This window comes from Neophocaena asiaeorientalis, unplaced genomic scaffold (assembly GCF_003031525.2).
Source record: "Neophocaena asiaeorientalis asiaeorientalis breed wild unplaced genomic scaffold, Neophocaena_asiaeorientalis_V1.1 scaffold327, whole genome shotgun sequence".
NCBI lineage: Eukaryota > Metazoa > Chordata > Mammalia > Artiodactyla > Phocoenidae > Neophocaena > Neophocaena asiaeorientalis.
The window spans coordinates 3,869,452-3,876,369 of NW_020174560.1; positions in this window are offsets into that span (position 1 = coordinate 3,869,452).

The following is a 6,918-nucleotide window of genomic DNA, read 5'->3' on the forward strand; positions in this document are numbered from 1 at the left end:
CCAGACCCTCTCCGATGCAGACCCCTCGGAGGGAGGAGGGAAGCGGTATCGGGGTCCGCTAGTAACGCAGTCGCGGGGGCCGGGGGCTGCCAGGCCAAGACGAGGCGGATCCCCGCCGGACCCCCGCAGCAGCCGCGGGGACTCCCGGCTGGCGGGCCGGAGGGCGTGAGCGGGGAGTCTCGGTCCCGGGCAGAGTGGGTGCGGGGCGTCCTGCCCCACCCTGCTCGGGGAGCGACTCCGGGAGGGAGACCAGAGACCTCGGCTGGGGCCGGGGGAGACCTAAGAGCCGGATTGCCCGAGAGGGTGCAGAATGTGGACGCACATCTGGGACCTGGGACACCTGTAGTGGAGGGGAGGGAGGCCCCCTGGGAGTAAGGGCTCAGGAAAGTAAACAAAATAAAAGGCTGAGGTCAAAGGAGATGGTGGGGAGGAGGTCAAGAAATCAAAGTAGTACCCAATCACACCATCAGATGTCACCTGCCATCTCCCCATCTCCTCTCAAACATACCAGGTCACTTCAGGGGCGTCTGAGCCCTGAGATCTCCCACAGAAGAACTTGTTTAATGGGAAATCAACTTTGGCTCTTCTTTTCAACATGGTTTAGTTTCAGACTCCAACTGGGGGGTGGGTAGGGTGGGGCAGGTGGTGGGTGACCTGCCAAGCATCCAGCTTTGAAGAGGAGCTACCTAAGGAAGGGATCTGAGGCTGACAATGGCCAGAATGCAGGTCCAGCACTGCCCCCAGACAGCGTGCCAAGGCCTGCACCCTCCTCCTGGATAAGCGTGCCTTAGAGACCCACTTGCCCATCTGGGTACAGATCTTAGGGAACAGCTCCCTCTTCCCTCCTCCCCTGAGGGCTTGCAGTCCCCTAGCCGGCTCAGCCACAGAGACATCTGAAGGTAAAAAACACAAACCAGAGTGCCCCAGACACCCGTGTGTTTCCATCGTTTGCATGTCGAGGGTAAGTTTCTTCAGCAGGTTGGGAACCTGGGAGAGGGAGAAACCTCAGAACCACACCCTCTGGGGAGGCCCAGCAGTAACTAGCGTGTGGAGTTGAGCTCCAGGGCCAGTTTCCCAACCCCCTCCCGGGGATCTCCTCTCTCCCACCCACCTGTCCCCAGGCCCCTTCACTTGGTGGTACATTCAGTTTTGGGGGCCCTTGAAACTCCAGGAGGTGGTCCCTAGACCCCAGGTTAAAGACCCTTAATCTGGAGGGACTGACCCATGCCTCCGTGCTGACTCCTGTCTCCTTTCCCAAAGTGGTAACCGAGAGCTCAGGATTTATCCTCCTCACTAGATTATGTTACACTTGCCCACAGTGCAGTTCATCTGTCACTTTTCTGCTTACTTGCAAGATCCCTCTGCAGTTCCTCTCCGTGTCACCTTGGCATTTTGGAGCTGGGAAAATGCACCTGCAAACTTGGAGATTTTGCTGTTTACACTGGGAGGCCAGTGCTCACAAAGTCTTTTCATGTATTACTCATATAGTCATCAAATGAAACCGATCACCGTAATGGACGCTCTTCCTTGAAGAACACTTCTTAGGCGTTGGTAACATACTCTTCCTCTCCAGGCTGTCTTCCTGGAAGCTTTTCCTCAGACTCCTTCCCTGCCTCTCACACCCCACTGGGTAACCTCGCTTGCTCCCACCACTGCATCTGAGCTGAATGTTCCCCAGGACCCCAGGCCAGCCCACCCTCCTGGGCTCCAGCCCATCACACCCAGCTGCCTACAGAGGCTTTCCACCTGCAGGTCCCTTGGACACCCCAAATGCAAGGAGGCAAGAGGTCCGGAGCATTTCCTTCCCAAGCCCCACCCCCACCCCAACCCTGGCTTCACAGCTGGAAACCTCAGTCCGAAGTGTCCCTTCCCCTGCAGTCTATTGGTTATGGAGGCCTGTTCCTTCCTCCTCACTCTCCCCATCCTTTGTTTCCCTGGCTTTACCCTGGTTTGGGCCCCTCTTGCCTCTGCTCATCTCAGAGCTTGAGATGTCCCTTTGCTTTCAGTTCTTTCTCTCCTTCCCCCACAGCCCGCCCCGCTTCGTACCCACAAACACTACAGAATGTGCCCTGGTAAGACACCCGTACCCCAACCCTGCCCTACCCTCAGGCCATTGCCCTATTTCTCTCTCTCGCCCACTCATCAGGAGATTTAACATCCTCTCTCTGCTTCCTCAGTCCCCATTCAATCCTCGAAATCCAGCTTTCTTCCCCATCATAACCTTTCCATAGGAGGCACCAGCGGCTCCCAGTCATTTCAACCCACTGGCCTCCTCCCCACCTCACCCTTGGGCCCGCTTGTCACTTGGGATGCCGTTAACTCCTCCTTGAGGGGACTCTCACCCCCAAGGCCTCCTATCCTCTTGATTTTCCTACAGACTCCTTCATTTTTTTCTCCTTTTGGCCACGCCACACGGCTTGTGGGATTTTAGTTCCCTGACCAGGGATTGAACCCCGGGCCCTCGGCAGTGAGAGCGCAGAATCCTAACCACTGGACCGCCAGGGAATTCCAACCAACTCCTTCATTACTTCAGCTCTGCCTGCCTCAGAGGCTTTGCCAGGGCACAGTCCTCTTCACTTTTCCATAAATCCTGCAATTCCCAGGGTGCTCTCACGGAGGGAAGAGAGCAGAGTGGGTACCAGGCCCTGACCGTGTCACCTGCTGCTGCATGACTCTGGGCAGGTTACTTAACTCCCTCTGTGCCTGTTTCCTGATTTGTATTTGGGGCTCACTACAGTGCCTACCTCAAAAGATTGTACTGAGAATTAAACAAATTCACACGTGAAGTGCCCAGAACAGTGCCTTGCACCTTAAATGTTCAATAAGCGCTGGTATTGGTATAATAAAGAGTGTGTTGATGGCCCATTCCTACACCTGCCCCCTCTCTTGAACTCCTGATTGGACAGGCTGCACCACAACTGCCTCACCTTCAGCATGGCTGGTGTGGAACCCTTCATCTCTGCATCTCCTGTGCCAGAATTCTCTGTCCTGGGAGAAGGCACATCCCATTCACTCAAGCCACCAACTTCACACACTGCCTTTCTCCTCTCCCACGTTCACACCCCTAAGTAAACTTGGGCTTACTACTTCCTGAATTTCTCTGGACTCTTTCCCCTCTGCATTCCCACTGCTCAGGCCACCAGGTCCCCTGCCTTTCAATCCGTCCTCCTCAATGCTTGCAGTTATTTTCTAAAGCATAGACTGGTGATGTCTCTGCTTTGTTGAAAAGATGTGGGTGACTCCCCAGGGCTGGGAGAATGAAATTTAAATGCCTTAGGGAGGCCCTTCCCCCAACAGGATGTTTCCCTTGGGGAGTTCCCCAGCCCAGGACAAATGGCAGGCCTGAATGGTGACAAGAGCGTGTGGCTGAGGTTTTGGAAGCAACCACATGGTCCCAGCCATCAGGGGACCCCCTCCCCTCCTCGAACCACCAAAGGTAGCTTAACAAGGCCCAAAGTGGTAAAGAAAGTGGGGTAAACAGCCGGACGATCTGCGTCATCCTATCCCTTTCTCCATCTTCACTGATTTGACTAAGAAACTCAGAGGAAACTTTCAAAGAATTGGTCATTTCACTTCGGGGTTTTGAAAGAACACGTGGGTGAAACGTGGAAACAGTGGCCCCCCCAAAATGAGTAACTGACCCCCTTCTCGGACAATAACTAAATGGATGCCTGTGGGATTGCCAGTCTGACTCCCACCTGAGGGAAGGATTCCCTGGGACCCTTACCCTTTCCCAGAGTGCCCCAGCCAATGTCACGCCTGTGGCACTTCCTTTGAACCCTCTTGCCCTTGTGTAACAAACTGTTCCCATGCCGTCCCTTTGTCCATCCTGCCAGCCTCTATAAAGCACATGGTATTGTAGCTGGTCTCTGAACGAGCTCCTGGGAGGTAGGGGGTGTCTTCTGTCTCAGTGCCCACACCTCCCAGCCCAAGGCCTGGCTGGGCCCATGAGTGAGTAAATATTTGCCAAAGAACTGACTTCTGACAGGTGGTGAGACATGCCTGGTTTGCCCTTACAAAAACCATGTGTCTTCCCTTCGTTGGTAACTGTTTGTAAGGCTCCAGGTGTCCTGCCTTTCTGTTCAGAGGCTGTCAGCTTGTCCTGTACAAGGTGGTGGGGTGGAGATTAGGTGTAGATAAATGGAACTCTGTGCAACCATTAAAGTTGTTTTTAAAGACTATTAAATGTCTATTAAAATATCCAAAATATGTTATGGGAAAGGAAGGCTACAAAACAGTATATGCAATGCGAGGCTATTTAGTAATTTTTATTTAGTTAGTTATAAACACAGAAAAAACCATGCCAACATGTTAACAACTGTTGGATGAGGGTTTTATAGATAACTTTTACTGTTACTGTTTTTCATATTTTCCCAGATTTTCCAAACTTCCTACACCGAACATACATTCCTTTATAATCACACACACACACACATATATATATAGCTTTCAAGATCATTATGTATGGGGACCTCCCTGGCAGTCCAGTGGTTAAGACTCCACGCTTCCAGCTGCAGCGGGCACAGGTTCCATCCCTGGCGAGGGAACTCAGATCTCACGTGCTGTGCAGTGTGCCCCCCACCAAAAAAATCATTATATATGACTGCAAAGAGGAAAGTTAAATATAAGTAACTTTCCTCCATAATTTTGTCTAACTTAGACTATTTCAATCCAGTTGCATGACCATTTTTGTTGACTTCCCGTGTACTCATACTGAGACCCCAAAGATGAACAGTATGTAGCCCCTCTTCACCCGCACTCCAGATCTAAGGGCAAGGTGGATATGGAGCAGCTAGCAAAATAATACAAGGCAGCGTGTGACACTTACTAAAATCAAGGTGTAAGCAGAGGACTCTGGGGCTGCCCAGGAAGGAAAAGGTTAATTCTCATGGAGGACCGGTCAGAGAGAGCACCTTTGAACAGTTGGCTTTTTCGCTGTGCAAAAGAGGCAGGAGATGAAAAAGATTTTAACTGGGGATAAGGGCATTCCCATCTGTGGGCACAGCATAAGCAAAGGCACGGAGGAGGGAATGTTGAGGCATATTTGGATGTGGGTAAATATCCGCTGTGGCCAGACTGCAGGGTGGGTGGTGGGTAACATAGCAAAATGAAGCTGGAAAGGTGAGGAGGGTGTGACAGTGGATGGCCCGGAACACCACACTAAAGAATCTGCGGAGAAGGCACAAGCTTGAATTTAAAAATAGAATATTAATATTTATTTTTATTTTCTTGACAATACCAAGAGTTTGAGGCAGTGAGGTCCCCTGGTCCTGCACCAGACCAGCTCCTGGGGAAAGCCAGCCTGGAGTTAAACATTCACAGAGGTTAAATGTTCAATCCCAGCTTGAAGCAGCAGATTCCTTCTTCCTCCTAAACTCCCTCTAACCTCCTAAGTATAGCGTAGTGGCTAAGCGCCCAGACCTTCGTGCCAGTCAGACCAGGGTACAAATAAATTTCAGCTGTATCCGTTTACAAGCTGGGTGACCTTGGGCGAATTACTTAACCTCTCTGAGTCCCTCATCTCTAAAATGATAAGAATATCACCTTTCTCCCCACTAGGTTAAAAATAATAATAATAAATGATAAATTTTCTTGAACGTTTACAATGTCTAGCCCTGTTTTAAGCATTTTTGCACACTTTAGCTCATTTAGCCTTCAGAAAAACACCAAGGGGCAGGCGTTATTACCATTTCTATTTTACAGATGTGGAAACTGAGACACAGGGAGGTCAAAAGTGTTCCCAAGGTCCAGCAATAAGTGATAGAGCCAAGACACAGGCCCAGCCTGTGACTCCAGAGCCCATGCACTTCACTATACTCCTGGAGATAACAATTATAATAATTATAAATTAAACCCATAATACCAGTTAACATTTACATTGTTAACTCATTTACTCTTCAACGGCCCTGTGCTAGGTACTACCGTTAGGCCCTGTTTACAGACTAGGAAACTGAGGCACAGAGAGATTAAGTAACTTGCCCAAGTTTCTTCGCAGAGGCAGGAGAGGAACTCAGGTGGTCTGGCTGCAAAGTCTGTTCCTCATCACTCTAATACACTTAATGAGTGATGCCTGTTTTACTTATTGTCATTCTTCTAATTCCAAGGAGGTCTGCCTGCGATCAGTTTCATCCAGATGTTCAGATCTGATTCTCTCCGGTGATGAAGATCCATGGAAGAGGTTGGGGGTGGGGCAGGATGCATATTCCTGGGGGACTTGGGAAGCAGGGCCACGGGTGGAGAAGGAAGCTTCGGACCTTGCAGTTCTGGGGAGGGCTCCTTCGTGCTTCGGGCGAGGGAACCTCTGTTGCACCAGTAAATGGCCAGGAAAGGAAAGAGAGGGAGCTGGCACTACTTCCTCAGCCCCTGAGCTGAGCTCTGGGCACTAGGAGAAATGGCAAAAATGTCTTATTCTTTGGTGGAAGAGCATCCCTGGGGTTATACCACAGCTAGTTCCAGGGTGGTGGGTGGAGGACCCTAAAGGGCTGAGTGACATCTTTGAGGGAGATTTCACTCACCAGGTGTCTCTTTAAAAAGGAAGATAGAAACCTCTCCCCAAGGGGCAGGACTGAGCCCCTCGGGGCAAGACAACCTTGACAGGGCTGGGTTCCTAGGGTCCAGACCTTCAGCCCAGGTCCCACACTTGAGGCTGCAGGGCCTGCTCCCTTTGGGGTAGGGGGAGGTAGAGCCAGGGCTCAGTTCAGCTCCATTCCCTAGTCAGGGAACTGTCACCTGATGGTGGCTGGTCAAAGGAGCAGCACAGCTGGTGTGACAGCATAAAGGGGCACAGCTGCCACTGCAGGGCTGCTTCCCCAGAAAGCAGAACTGAGAATTAAAGGAGCAGCAGGATACACTAATTCATTTACTTATGTCTTCATGGATTCTTCCTTTCCTTCAAGAGTTTATAATTTTTTTTTTTTT